This window comes from Rhagoletis pomonella, unplaced genomic scaffold, assembly GCF_013731165.1.
Source record: "Rhagoletis pomonella isolate Grant_MI unplaced genomic scaffold, Rhpom_1.0 Rhpom_scaffold_00002, whole genome shotgun sequence".
NCBI lineage: Eukaryota > Metazoa > Arthropoda > Insecta > Diptera > Tephritidae > Rhagoletis > Rhagoletis pomonella.
Window position 1 is genome coordinate 18,759,530 of NW_023458556.1, and position 16,311 is coordinate 18,775,840.

A 16,311-nucleotide genomic window follows, 5' to 3' on the forward strand; every position below is an offset into this window, starting at 1 on the left:
TCAAGAATCTCAGGTTAGTCTTTTTAAGGGTTATAAGTTCCCTAGATGTTTTGGGATTATATCCTCCAAGAAGTTCTTTCGCCTGCCTTAGCCCAGGCGTGTTCTCCCAGTGTGCTCTTCTTAACCTTCGCTCTTCTGCTCTTAACTCCTCCTTGATTATATGAGGCCCCACTGCAAGGAAGGGTTCAGGGCCTATGGGTCGGGTGGCTGCGGCCTCTTTTGCTAGTCTGTCAGCCTCCTCGTTTCCCTGTATGCCTTTGTGGCCCGGGACCCACACCAGTTGTAGTGTGTTGTTTTCCCCCAGGGTGTTTAATCTCGCTACACATTCCCATACCACTCGTGATTTAATCTCACGCGAGGATATGGCTTTTAATGCGGCCTGACTATCGCTGCAGATAACTATATGCTGCAGTCTTGCTTGTCTCTGCAGAATTATTTCCGCGCAAACACTTATGGCGTAAACCTCCGCTTGAAATATACTGGGGTAGTTTCCCATCTGTGAACCACCTAAAGAGCCCTAAAGGTGTTTTCTAAGATTGTCTCATTCCAGGTCGCTTTGTTGCCTAGTTCGATCCTGAATTTCTTCTCAGAGATTGTCGTTGTACTCATGTCATCTCTGTTGAGCTGGGAGATAGGGATCTTAGATCTAATTTCATCCCCCAATCGGCTCGAGATAACTTTCCCTCTGCCAGTGCCCTCCTTCATGAAGTTGAGGATGGCTTTTTTGGCGATCTGCTCTATCACCATGTGCAGTGGCGTCAGGTCCAAAATGACCTCCAGGGCTGCGATGGGGCAGGTGCGCATGGCCCCCGTTATACATGTGCACGCCAACCGCTGGAGCCTAGAGAGCGATGCCCTCACTGTGTTGAGTGTGGTCCTCTCGGACCATGCCACCGCTCCATAAGTAGCTATTGGCCTGACTATCATGGTGTACATCCACCTTAGGATATACGGGCTGCATCCCCATGATTTGCCGGCCAGTCTTCTGCACACCATTAGCGCCCTTGTGGCCTTTGTGACAGCGTACTCAACGTGCTTCTTCCATAAAGGCCCGTCCACATAGAACTTTGGCGTTGCGTTGGCGTTGGCGTCGCTTCAACAGCTGACTATGAATACATGAATTCAAATGCAGCCGTCCACATAGCCAAAATTCGACAACGCTCACGCCAACACAAAGCAAAAAGATGGCCAACTCTCAACTTTTCGCGTGCGTCGCTCGTCAGCTGTTGCGAATAAATAAAATTATGTGAAATATTTTTCCTTTTTAATCAAGTGCGGGCAAGAAATATCGTTTTTAATGCAATTATTGATATGAAATATTAATTTATCTGTCGTTAATATGTTAATTTAGTGGCCCAAGGATTCGCTGCCAAGCGTTCATTGTAGCAAGCATACTTTTAACGTGCGTTCTGTCAAACCAACGCCAACGCCAAAGCCAACGCGAAAGTTCTATGTGGACCGGCCTTAAGACTTTGGAGTCAAGAATGACCCCCAGATATTTTACCTCATTGCACATTTCTAGCTCTATACCTCCCAGTGTTATGGAGTGCTCCCAGGCATGCATGTGCCTTCTCTTGGTAAACGGAATGATGGCGGTTTTGGCGGGGTTGATGTTGAGGCCCACCGTGCCGCACCATCTTTTTGTAAGGGTGAGTGCTCTTTGCACTATGTCGCAGAGGGTGTTCTCAAATTTGCCCCTCGCTATGATTACTATATCATCCGCGTATCCTTGGCACATTATGCCATTATTGGACAGTAACTCGAGTAGTTCATCTACTAATATGCTCCATAGGAGGGGGGACAATACTCCCCCCTGAGGGCATCCTTTAACTGTTCTCAGCTGTAAGATTTTATTTCCTACTGCCGTTTCTGCTAGTCTGGTTCGTAGCATTGTTCCGATCCACCTTCTGATCGGGGCGACTACGTTTCTCTTTTCTAGAGCTCGATCTACTGCCTCATGTGAGGTGTTGTCGAAGGCTCCTTCAATGTCTAAGAATGCGCAAAGCGCGACCTCACCCCCCTCAATTGCATTCCGTATGGTAGTTGACAACTGGAACAGCGCAGTGTCCGTTGACCTACCGGCCCGATAGGCATGTTGCCCATGGTGTAACGGTAGCGAAACCAGGGTGGTGGTTCTGATGTGGTTGTCTAGGATTTTCTCCATCGCCTTTAGAGCAAACGATGTTAGGCTGATCGGGCGAAAGGATTTCGCCTCTGAGTAGTCTTTTTTGCCAATTTTGGGTATAAATTTGACATTGGCCCTTCTCCACAGTTGTGGGAGATATGCCAGTGCCAGACTTTCCCGCATAACATTGGTTAGGATCGGGGTTAGGAGATCCAGTTCTTTCTGGAGTAGAATCGGCCATAGACCGTCTACCCCAGGGGTCTTGTAGGGCTCGAACGAGTTAATAGCCCATCGCACAGTTGACCGGGTGAACAGACGCCTTGCTGTCCCCCAGTCCTCCGCAGCGGGTCTATAGGAAACGTCGCTATCTTCTGCTACTGGAGGCAATGCTCCTGGGAAGTGGGTTGTTAGTAGAGCCAGAGCTCTCTCCTCCTCACTTCGAGTGTAGCTTCCATCTGGTTGTTTTATTGCCATATGGCTTTCAACTGTGCCTCTAGCTAGTGCTCTGTGTAACCTGGCCGCTTCCGGAGTGGAGCTGATGCCTTCACAGAATCTCCTGAAACTATTTCTCTTGGCTTCGCGAATCTCTTTGTTGTAGGTGGTTAGGGCTGACGAGTAGTCGTCCCAGTTCCCAGTCCGTTTCGCCCGGTTAAAGAGTTTCCTGACCTCTTTCCGGCGGCCTGAGAGTTTGGAGTTCCACCATGGGTTACGTTTTTGACCCCTTGGTTCTGCTAGTCGGCAGCTCGATACATAAGCATTGCTTATTGCTTCGTTTAGGCTGTCAACCTTTGCCTCCAGTATCTACTACACGAGGTCTGAAATCTACCACATATTCGCGTTTTTTAGTAGTTTTATTTTTGCTCGATATAATTGCAAAAATGGTCCAACACTAAACACTAATAACAGGCATAATGGGAGGATAAAATAAACTGCAAAATAGTAAATTTTCTCAATATTAAATTTGTCTACAGGAAACGTGGTTTTATTGTGTTAAATTGCAAAATATATGATTTATAAAAAGAACTAATAGCGAAAATGTTAAAAGACGGAGATTTTTGAGAAAGAATTAGCAAATTTTAGTGCATCTTAAGTTTCTAAAGCGTTGTTTACTTTTACTAGAGAGTTGTCAAAATCGGCAAACAGCAAGTAACGGTTTCTGAAACGTGCCACATTTTTTCGCTACATCGTTTTGTGATAAAAAGAAAAGCTGGCAGCACTCCGTTAGGTTGCATAAATCTTTCAAAATATGTTCAAAGAATATCTTGATATGGAAGGAACTGCTTTACACTGTCAAGGAAAAAAATTGCGTAAACATAATGCAATTTTAGGCAACTTCAATCTACTTTATTATACTAAAATTAATTTTTTTTAGATTCTAATAAAATGTTTGCAATTTAGGTGAAACCTTGCAGAATTTTTTTAATTTTGTACACAGTTTGATCCAAAACCTGAGTTTTACCACATTTTTTTTGAAATCTAGTACATTTTTTCCCAGATTCTACCACACAAATTTTAAGAGTCCGATCACTGCTTGCGCTATGCATTCCTACTTCGACTTGAAGTTAGCTGCATTTTCAAGTTCTAATACGAGAAATGTAATCGGAGTTGCTGTGTTTCATCAGCGAAGTTTAATTTATTTGGGTCCATTAATATTTGTTCAAATAAACGAAAAATATTGATTGTGGAATATTCTGAGCATCTAATCGAACTTGCGGTGCTCTAAATGGGGATCACGAATTTGCGTCCTAAATTTTCCCCAGCAACAAAGAAAAAAAGTACGGAATATGCATGGAAACAAATGATCACAGTGCAAGTCGAATAAAAGTGCAAAGGGTAAACAGAAGAAAGAAAATGAGAAGCAATTAAGAATAAAGACGTGTGAAAAATAGCTGTGGAAAAAAAAAATTAAAATAAATCAAAAATTTTTTTCCTTCCTAGTATTTGCATTCATTTGCACAGGTTCTTGTGAACGCATTCTATTTTACGCAGTTTATTAAAAGATTAAGAAACAAACTCAATACATTAATCAAGACAAGTGCTTTTTTTTCAAATATCGGAGTGCAGTTGCATAAAAAACTGAAGCCGTAACGCTGACGTCAGTATAGTCGCCAGATAATATAAAAAACGCAGACCAGTCTTGTGCTGAAGATTTTTGAGAAATTTATTTAGAAATAATCGTTAGGTGAGTGAATATTCCTTGATTGCATTGCTTAAATTTTGCTAATATAAGTATACTTCATATTTCGTTTGAATAAATAATATTCCAGCTTTAAATTGTCCTTGCAAGACTGCACTGGACTTTGGACTTGTAAAGCCGGCTTCGGTTTGCGCTGTATCGTACCCGCATTGCCGTGGTTATTCCAATTAGAGTTGTAGTCCGAATGCATACGCAAATGCGAATATTTATATGTATACATGAGTGTACATACATATGTATGGATGGAAATAAAAGCGTATGGACAAATAGATATGCACATAGGGAAGGTGCACCATATGTGCAATTACATATGTACAATTTTTGGAAAACTGCAATTTTACATAGACGCAATTCGCTTCTTCTAATTAATTCTAGACTAAAAGCCTTCTGACTGTTATAGTAGATAGTGCACTCAATATTTCTTACGATTCTGAAAATACGGGTAGAAAAACATATGCATTATATAAATGCATACATACATGTGTAAATATGTATATACATATATGTGTCTACTTTAATAGATATATAGTATATACTACCCCCAAGTATGTAGATATTCCCAGCGATACTAAATGTCGTATTTTGCGTGCTTCTTGGTTTGACCATTTTTATGGTCACACAATTACAAATTTGCAAAGTCATATCTTTGCGACCACACACTTTCGTTTTAGCTTCCATTATCTGTTGTTCTATAATTTGATAATTCTTTTCTTGGCAGACTATGTTTATACGTACCAGTTGTACATAGTAAATATACTAGATCGGTTATATTTTTCGCTTTGTTGTGAAAAAAAATGCAAAAACATAGAAAGAGGAAAGAAAAGTTTTACATACAAATGCATTGTACCTACATATATGATCACATATATACAGTGTTCCACAAAATAATAGGAGTGCTATATTTTGTTAAGTTTTTCCTATTTGTATTTGGTTTATTTAATGTTTATCATTTTTTTTATAAATGTCAAGCTGGTTATACAACAAACACCGAATGAATTCAGATTTATATTTGTGCAGAAAAATTAGAAAAATTCTGCAAATTTTCCCCAACATTTCAAACTCTATAATCAGAATCTTGAGAAAAAAAATGGTATGCAGTTTTGGTGACCATTTAATTCTAGTCTGTTGATTTTTGGAAATTTGTTTGCTGGCAGTGTCCTCCATATTAAAGAAAATTGTCGAAAATACTTATGGAAAAAACGTCAAACACCTTCCCCAAAAAAAATCTCAAAAATGAACGGAACTGAACGGATCACAAAACCAGAAGCAAAAATAGCCAAAACTGGGCAAAATATCACACTCCTATTATTTTGTGGACAACTGTACATATGAATATATCTAATATACGTATATTGCGCTCTTGGCATTTATCTTATACAAAATTCACATCTACCTTGTATCAGTTTTATTTTCGTCTGCCCTTCTATGCAAGTAAAATATGTGATCGCCCGCTTGTTTTTAGTACGAAGGAAAGAATGAAAACAAAGAATTCAAAAATTCGCATTCGAAGGAAAGTTAAAAAACTTTTTAAACTGAAACATACATATGTTTCATGTCATAATTAGCTTTACAAATTACACTTTAAGCTTATCGATATGAAAAATAAATTTACGAAAAGTAATTAAGTTCGGAATAAGCATGAGTGGAACCCACAAGGGCTCAAAAAAGATGTCTCCGTCATTCGATATACGATTGATAATTAATTTAAGGCATTGTTGAGTAACTTACCTGTTGCATTTAAAATGCTCCTTTGTTGCGGCATACAAAGAAAATACGTCTGATCGCGGAGGTTGTTTTAGAGTTCGTTGATTGTATTCAACGGAGTTATACTATCGGGGTCGAATTTATGCTGCTGAGTGTTCTTTGTATTTCCCCTTATTATAGAATGATTAGTCATGTACAGTTGTGTTCAAAAATTATGAGTGCAATGGCTCAGAATGATAAACATATCTTTGACATGTTCTGCTTTACAATTTGAAGAGGTCTGTTAAGATGTTTTAAATTAGAGTATATGAAACAGGGAAGTAGAAACGAAATATGGGGAGTTCACCGTCCGTTCCAAATTGCGCCCCAAAATGTAGACGTCAACTCTCTGAGCGCAAAACTTTGGCAAAACTTTACTGGTGCCGCCAGACATTTCTTCTATTCGTCCATTTTGTATATGTCGCCTTTCGATTTTTGTTCTAAAAATTTAAATGTTTAACTTAATTACAAATTGCTAATATTTGTTCTTTCTTGATTTGTGTCGGCCATTGCACTCAAATTAAATGCAAATACGCAAACCGTCCCCAATAAATTAAAAAAAAATCTGATTGGTGTTGCCATAATTCAACCCTGCTGCGCAATGGCAAAATTTATACGTTTAAAGGCATTTCCCGATTTCGTATGACTGCTCAACTCGAAAATATCGTTGCCAACCTCGAATGCTGCACTTTGATGATTCGAAATCAGCTGTCGCAAAGGAAACAATACGAGACATACATATATGTATGTATGTACATCAGCGGTAATTTTTAGCGACTTGAAATTTGCACTTTATCAGACTAAAATTGAATGGGCTACAAAAAGGCATACCCAAAAGTTTTCTAAATATTAAATTTTTACAAGGTTGATTAATTTTTTTTTAACTTGTGCAAGCTTTGAAACGGTTATTTATTTGCGTGGTTTCTGTTATAGATTGGTTTATATTTTAGATGAAAATTATTAAAACTAAATAAATAAATGTAAGCTGCAAACAGTAACTTTTTGAATTTCGGTGCTAATTAGTTGAACGCAGGTGTAGGTATCAAAGTCATTTTGCTCGCGCATCCCCATCAGTCGCAATGGCCGAGTGAGTAAAGCCGAGTTCGAGTCCGAGTCCTCGGACAGCGTTACTTTTTTCTAATTTTTTTCTTCTAATTCTTTTCAACCATTTTTACACCATGCATATTTTCACTTGTCCTTAAAATCCACAAAAATGACTCACATTTCAGCTTGGTCCAAACTCTTCGAAAACAGTTGAAGTTTACGGCAATGATTGAAAAAAAACAGGTTAGAGTAGGTACACCTTTTGCCCCCAAACCTTTAGGGTGTGTACCCAAAGGCGTTTGAGAATTTAATCACGAACTCAGAAAGTCAAAATTATATTTAACGAGTTGTCATGAAAAACACAAATACAAGTAAAAACAATTCAAGGCAAAAAATCAGTCGATGCATTGCTCATCATAGAAAGATAACACATTTTTTGCTACTAAATTCCGTTCGTTAGCTTCGCGAACTTGCGACACCGCATTGTTTACATTATTTTTTTTATATGTATGTACATATTTACTTTACACTCTTTTATTTACTTTGTAGTATTTATTTTACTTTTTCGTCTATTATACCGCACAATTATCAAATTCGTTTGCACCAAGCGCAATTATTTATTTTTCCATAGATTAACTAACGATTTAATGTTACAAAAAATTTTAGTAAATTATTTATATTTTATATTTTTTTAATGGTATAATGTTGATGATAAAATGTAAATGGATTCAAAGGACATATTTTCACAAAAATGTAAACAAAAAATTTTCTGCCATACTACAAGATGTTGTATGAGTAATGTTTTGAAAACATCGATGCATCCCTACTTTCCATATTGAATTCAAATAAAAATATAATTTTTGAAATTTATATGGAAAATAAAAAAATCATTTTCCATTTAAATTGCTGGTGAAACGGGCTGTTAGACTTTCCCAGTAGATAATTTTTGGAGATAAAAGCCCTTCCGAAAATCCTTCCTGGGAGTCAAGAGGCCTTCCACTCTACATTAAGAAGGCCTACCTAAGTTATCTTTTGGGTATTTAAATATAATTAACGGTCACAATCACAATTTTGTTTCTTGACTTGAGCATAGAGAAGTGAATAGAGTGTTAATATGCTTGTTTACATTTTACACTATAGTTGAATCTTTTTGAGGAACGGTCTTTTCCACGACCTGAATTTAATAACAAGTTAGTCGCGAGGATGAACAAAAATTTGCACTATCGCGAAAATATGCTGAATTGTAAACAACTGTTTCACACTTTGCTACAGCTTTTCTTCTGCCCTTCTTGGGTAGGCCTCTTAGAATCGCTTTACTTAAGAAGGCCTACCTTAAATTATCTTCTGGGTTATTATACTACTGTAAACCAAAATTTGTTTTATAAATTCTAATTAAAAAGCTTTTAATTTGGATTTATATGGTTTTTGTTAGACAATAGGCAATACTTTAAAATTAATGAAGATTAAAAAAATAAAATAAGAATAGTCGAAATTGGTTTAAGTGTCGATGTGCCATAATTTTATCACCTAAATAATTTGCTGGCCATCATCCTGTATTCCTAGATCTTGATGAAGAAAAATTTTGTTGTTTTTGCTGTTGTAACAGCATACAGAAATAGTGACTGCCATTACGAGTGAACTTTACCATAAAAAAATTATTTCATGTCACCGTTTCCACAAAAATCGATTTGAAAATGTCGCGATATTACGAATTTAGGAGAACGTAAAGCTCACATTTGAATATTAAATCGAAAAGACTTTACAATTCCAAAAGTGAAACGAAACTGTCCTCTACGGCAACGAATATCAAGTTAACGCACGTTCACGCATGCAGAAATCCGCTTACGTTCAAACGTGAGAATTCTACTTGGAGGTGCAATAACAGAGTTTACAATTTGCTAAGTGTTTGACCGAACTACTCCTCTGCATACGACCGGCAAATGGTTTTATGAGATGCTTTTTAATGGCAGAAATACACTCGGAGGTTTGACATTGCCTGCCATTGGCGCGACTGTTGTTAAAAAAAAAACTTTTTCTAATTTAGATGGGATCGATCGAACCCAGGTTCTGCGCAGTGGCAGTGCGCACCTCTTACCACTCGGCCACGGCGGCCGAAAACCAAAGATGTTTCTCATGCAAAATTCACATTTTCTACCTAATCACATGACTAAAGCTGTAAATTTTTATAAATTGTCTATGCTTTTTAACGACGCGGTACATAAGGCAGTTACACTGTAATTGGAAATAAACAGCACAACAAAAAATTGGTGTGATTTTAATAGAGTTGATGATACCCGGTTACCCGAGTAATATCGGGCTAACATAGATTGGTGTTATCTATTTTTGGATATCTTTTTTAGTTTCCGAGATATTGAGTAAAAAATAGGTATCGTTAATTTAGTAAAAAATTTGTATCAAATGTAGCATACGAAAATTTGCCAAATGTAGCATACGATGATCTAGAGACTTGAAACTTCGCAGTTCAGAACACGATGACAACGCAATACGACATATGAGTTAAGCCGATAGAGGGCGCAGGAGTCGAGGTATTCGAAAAGTCCTTATTTATAGTACGATTTGGTTCATATTTAGAAAGTACATGAAAAAACTAAAAAAAAAAATAAAAAAATTTGACGATAGGGGGGGGTGGCGCACGTGTCGATATATCTGGTAAACCAGTATTTATGGTCCAATTTCGTTCATATTTAGAAAGCTTGTTTTAAAAATATTTGTTTTTACAATTAACTTATTTTTAAATTTAGGTATAAAGTTCTCAACAATTCTACATTTTGATAAAACTACACCTAATTCCCCGTTATATGAGTTATTGCCAAATACGAAAAAAATTCCAACTTACTTTTATACGGAAAAAATTGAGTTATTTCTTCTGTCACGGGTGGGAGAAAAAAGAACCTGCTTTTTGGAGCAGACATATCTTACGGAAGTTCTGTGAATTTATTTCAATTTTCTGTGTGAACTTGATGTCTTGAAATAAAAAACGAACTGCGAATACTAACAAAGCAAAAACTTACCCAAAAATTATTGCTTTATTCAGTGCAGTGCTGCCAAGTTTTTCGGTTTTAATAAACTAGTCGAGTCGAAATTTTAGGCAATGCCATGAAATTTTCGATGCGGTTCGACTCTCGCGATGAGGCTGATTATAAAAAAAAAAATCCGATATTCCTATGTCACGGGTGGGACACGTACAAATTTTTATATCAAAAGGAGCTTTCAATATTGAAGATTATTTATTAATTATCTACCCGCGTATGTACTTCATTACCTTGGCCAAATCATCAGCGCTAGATTTGACATGCATATTTATCGATTATCATGTTGATTGATTTATACTTGAATATTTGTTTTTGCTTAATTTGGTATGCAAATTAATATGTTTGTGCATTGTTACGGTACAGCGTTTAGCAGTTGATTACCTATCACCGTGTAGATTTCAAGTTCTTTGTAAATCGTTCAAAATAAATTCAATTATACTTAAAATGTGTATTTGATTCAGAGAAGTTCGCCCAATAGAAGTGTTACTTAGTGAAATGCAATAACGTATGGATATATTTGTGATATTTTTCGTCGATTTGTTCGGGAAGCATACATATTTTTTATTAGATTTTCAGGTACAAAAACGTTTCTTTCTATGTTCCAACATAATTTCATGGAGCATGTTTTCATTAATCCTGACGATACAACTCATTAATTTTTCTTTATTTAAATTTTACAGATAAATACGTTTTATGGGCATATATTACCCTTTTACTTATTTTAATATAGACACGCGTGACAAATGTTAAAAAATAAATAAATAAATTACCCCAACAGACAAAGCAAGAAATTGCAAACACCTAAGTTCCACATAACAAAAAAAAAAAAAACAAAAAACAAAGGCCATCATCTGTTGATGCTATTTTCGTAAAAGTTATTTTTAGCACGATTATTCTCTTTTTAATGCAACAATGTTGAGTTAAATGTGTAGACATGTAGTATGTATTTTTTTCTCTTTTGACTTTGATCTTTGACTTTTTTCGTTTTGTATTAATTGTTTTTTTTTTAAGATTTCGTTTTTGCTTTTATATTACTCTGCATTTTCTCTTTGATTGCATTCTTTGTAGGTATTTGTTTCTGTAGGTGCTCAGTACGGAAAGAAACTAGTTTAAATATCGATTTTCAACCAGTTTTTTACCCACCACAACTAGTTGAAGATCTGACTTTCTTCCTTGGAACGAACTGTTGACTTTAACATGGCGATGTCCTAGGCATCATTAAATTATCCGACTCTGCATTTGATTTCAACTACTTTAAAATGCATTTGGCTCAGAGAACTTCAAAGTATGTATGTTTCTCTCGAATACGGTTTCGTTCTGCACTTCACAGATGCATTTTCATATTTCCAAGACACAAAAAAAAAGTTTATTTATTATTATTTTCATATGTTGTCTCTGTTGAGATTCGAACCCGGACGTTCTGGAAGCTAACAAGTAACAGCAAGCATATCTGCACGCTCAGCTACAGTCAGACATGTAAATGCGCTTTCAAATGTTCAGTTTGAATTGTGTGCAAGCAGCCAGTCGATTTTCCGACTCTGCATTTGATTTCAACTACTTTAAAATGCATTTGGCTTAAAGCACTTCAAAGTCAGTATGTTTATTCTGCAGATGTCTTTTCAAGCAATTTAAAATTACTTGTTATTAAATGCTGAAATAGTTAATTGCCGAAAGTTAGATGATTTTTGAACTAAGAAATATTGAATTACTTGCAAGGATATGTATCAAAAGTGTAGGCATTTGGTTTATCTCAACGAGGCTGCTGGGAGATTTTACATCAATTTCAAGGAAGTTGCTGCATAAGTAGAAATAAATGATTTTTTCTGTGGTAATTGTTAAGCGATTTCGCTTTACATATACACTGGCAAGCAAAAGTGAGTGCATGGTCTTTTTTTTAATATTTGCAATCTTTGTTATCTGAACAAATCTCTTCCCACATCGGTAAATTCAACCTTATATCCCCATTTCAATCCGGATTCAGACCCCATCACAGCTGCTCTACTGCAATGGTAAAGATACTTGATGACATTAGAATACTGTTCGACAAGAACCACTTAACACTACTATGCTTGCTGGACTTCTCTAAAGCCTTTGATTCAGTTAGCCATGAACTACTGTGCTTTAAATTAAAAAACTACTTTGGGTTTAGAGAGTCAGCAGTAAAACTGATGCGTAGCTATCTGAAAGAGAGGTCTCAGCGTGTCAAGGTTGGATCTCAAATATCTGAACAAAGGCCTTTGTTCACGGGTGTCCCAAAAGGGTCAATCTTAGGACCACTACTATTTAGTTTGTTCGTTAATGATATATTTCGGACTTCTATGCACGCCAACATGCATGCCTATGCGGACGATGTCCAGCTCTACATGTCAGGTCCTCTGGAGGACTCAGCTAATTTGTGCGCAAGCTTCAACAGGGAACTGATGTCTATAAGGTCCTGGGCACAGTTAAATGGTCTTTGTCTTAATTGTGACAAGTGTTTTGTTTTACCTATTTGTAAGAAACGTCTTAACCTAGCAACTATTCCATCGTTACACATTGGTGGCAAACCAATTAAATTTGTGTCAAAAGTAACTAACCTTGGGTTTATTATCAACACTGGCCTTACCTGCATTGACCATGTGAATTCAACTGTAGGCAAAGTCTATAATACTTTAAGGAATTTACGAATGTCTGCTCCATTTACACCGATAGAAATCAGACGTAAACTCGCAATCCAACTTATAATGCCAATTATCTGTTATTCTGAGGTAGTCTACAGCAGGTTAGATTCCCAATCAGCTCACAAAATAGATGTAGTATTTAACCAGATCACGCGCTATGTGTTTGGGCTAGCAAGATATGAACATATTTCCGCTTGGAGAACGCGCCTACTTGGCTGCGAAATTTCTGAATATCTTAAAGCTAGAAATTGTGTATTCCTTTTTCGTCTCATGACAGATAAGGCACCCAAATATCTATATGAAAAATTAATGTTCCCCAAATCCACTCGAGTAAAGGACTTGACTGTTCCTACCTACAATTATCTCAGCTCTGCACGGCTATTCTTTGTCAATGCTATCCGCATCTGGAACTCTATTCCATCCCATATTCGCAGTAGTTTAAACAAAAGCAACTCTAAAAATGTTCTGTATGCATATTTCCGTTAGCTTCACTTCAGTCCCTGTGATGTGCTCTCTATGTACTTGTTTAATTAAGTCTTATTTTAAGTATATGTCCTGGAATTGTAGAACTCACTTAAAAATACTACTCTGTTAATTATATTATGTTACTTTTATTTAGTCTTAAGTAATTTTTGCTGTTTTAGTTATATGTATGTGCTGTTATGAATTTTTTGTTGCGCTATAAAAGATCATTCTTTTGATCTTATTGTGCTAATGACTTTATTAATAAATGAAATGAAATGAAATGAAATGTTTTTCAAGTAACAATTTTTTGTTATTTTTTTATAAAAATATGGTTCATGCTTTAATAAAAACCACATAAGTGAAACTTTCAAACTTTATACAGAACTTAGAAAAATTCAACAGATTTTCGTCTAAATTCTGAACTATTTACTTAGAATTTTTAGAAAAATTTTGAGTATGCAGATAGATCGGGTTTTTAATTCTAGTAAAACAAGTGCAAATTTTAAGCGGCTAAAAATTCGTGTTGATTTTTAATGATTTTTTTATTTCTGACAGCTTTTTGCACTTTTTACCGTTTGCAAACAAAATTAAAGCTATATTTTATAAATTGCACCTGTTAATGCGCAAAACCACAAAATCCGCCGAAAAAAATCATTAAAAATCAACCCAACTTTTTAGCCGCTTAAAAAATACACTTGTTTTAATAAATATAATTAAAAAACCGATCTATCAGCGTATTGAAAATTTTTCTAAAAATTCTGATTAAAGGCCTGACTATAATATGAATAAGCAAGCGTATGAGTATACACGTAAATCATATTCGGAAATAATGTACTTATCATAAAGTTTCGTCCGACTTCGTCGGAGCTTCGTCGGACTTCGGACGCTTATATTACAGGTGCTATAAGGGGACAAAGGTCGAGTCTTCGAAAAATTAAAAACCTTATATTTCAAACAAATTTGAACTGATTTTTAAAGAATTAATACTGTTGTAAACGTGATTACACCCCCTTTATTCTGTAATGCATATTTGTATACTTCGTATGTAAAAATTGGGACAAAAACATTTAAAAGTAAAAAATACCTTTTTTATAAAAAAAAAAATATTTTAAACAAACAAATTACTAACCGATTTTTTAAAAATTAATATCGTTGTTAGCGCAATTAAATCTTTCTTCTGGTGTACATGTTTGTATACTTCGTGTATAAAAATTTGAGAAAAAACACTTGAAAGGAAAAAATACCTTTTTATTATAAAGAAAAATATTTCAAACAAAAAAATTACAAACCGATTTTTAAAAAATTGGTATCGTTCTAAAGGCTACCAGAAAACTTATACTTTCTTAAACCCAAAAATATCGTTTTATATACAAAAAAATATATATATATAATTAAAAACATACTTTCCCTTTATATAAACTCCTGCCCCCTAGATGAAAGGCTGGCTACGCCCTTGTATACAATTAAAGTATTTAAACCTTAGGTATATCATACGGCCAGTTAGTTCTTTTAGAGCGCATACATGGTTCTATAATAATGATTCCAGTATCTAACTATCAATATCTTATAAAGAGAAGTGTAAATGTGTTTTTTATCTCAAACTAATAAAGTTAGAAAGACGAAATTCGAGGATTTGGTAGGTAAAATATTAGCCCTTGACATACATTATTTCAAAAATAAGTATTGGAAGTTTCCAAGGATATTCAAGGATAAAGTTTTAAAAGGACATTTTCAATACTTATTCGTCCTGGTGCACCCAAAAATAATTTTTTTTTCTATTGTACAGAATTTTTCCTTTTAACTAATATCCACATTGTTATTCTACAATGCACCACATCTTTTGAATAATTTTTTTATTCAATCATATTCTAGAAATTTCAAAGTCCTTTAAAAAAATCCAAAATCCACTAGATTATTCTTTATGGACAGTCTAATAAAGCGACAATAACAACTATGTGCCTTGAGGAAAAATCTAGGTCATTATTGTTACCAATGCCGATGTCATCGTTATCGGCGTCGTCGTCTAAGTTGCTTTCGTTGTTTTTTATACATACATAAGATGAACTATAGTTACTCAATGCAGGCACAGAGGGCGCAGTGAAAGGTGAATTTAATTGGCAAGGATTTAAAGAGCGTGCACAAGTATCAAGCAAACAATAAATTTGAAAGTGCGAAATCATTGCACAAGTGAGATGATGAAATTTGTCGACGATTCTACTAACTACTAAACAATATATACATATGTATATGTACATATGTACGCATTTAAAGAAAGCGCTTGGAAAACGCACTGAAAGGATGCAGGGATGCTTATATTGATTTCATATTCGATGACAGCGCATTCTCGTGAAGCATAAAATAGTCACTGTGTTGTCTTCATCGACTTTTTCTCATAATCAATTTCACCACATTTTTATTTTTAATATTTTTTTCTTGCACTTCAAATTTCTTTAAAACCATTTTAATACTTATCACCTGCCTCAGTGCAAATACGCTAAAACCAATTAATTCAGTGTTAAGTGGGAAAAGTGCATTTTCATTAACAATTTTCAATGAACGAGCGTCTGTTACAAATCCACCCTCCCGACACCGGCCAATGCTTACACAGCGAACAACAACAACATGTCAAAGCGCCTGTCTATTACTTTTTACCTATACATCGCTGTCATGGAAAAGTTCCAATGGCAAGACAATGACAATATGGCCAACCAACTTACAGTCAGTCAGCTTGACAGCGCCAGAAAACTACATATATGCATGTGACAACAACAAGACAACTAGACGCAGCAGCAGCAGCAGCAGCATCGACGATGGCTAAGTCGAATGCTTTCGTCGGTCGATTCCAATTTATTTTCTCCGGTTTTCCTTTTGTCACGTACCACTGGTTAAAATTCCAGCAAAGGCCGGTCGGTTGCCTTGCCGCTTTTCCTATTTTTCGTTGTTGCAGCAAACGCTCGCTGGCCATGTTTTTTGTTGTTTTGCTTGTTTTTACCTTTCAACAGTGTTTTTGTTGCTTACTACATG

General features: G+C 35.7%; 1 protein-coding gene across 5 annotated transcripts in view; it reads left to right on the forward strand.

The window, feature by feature from the left end:
* The window catches only part of LOC118733214 (myotubularin-related protein 4), a 59,706-nt gene that overhangs the window by 10,019 nt on the left and 33,376 nt on the right, over positions 1 to 16,311 (forward strand). The window contains exon 1 of one of the 5 annotated variants that reach the window (XM_036462526.1): positions 4,224 to 4,307. The exons of the other annotated variants lie outside the window; for them this stretch is intronic. The gene's annotated coding sequence lies outside the window, so the exon portion shown is untranslated. Of the gene's footprint in view, positions 1 to 4,223; positions 4,308 to 16,311 lie in introns of those variants that run through there. 5 annotated transcript variants of the gene reach the window in all.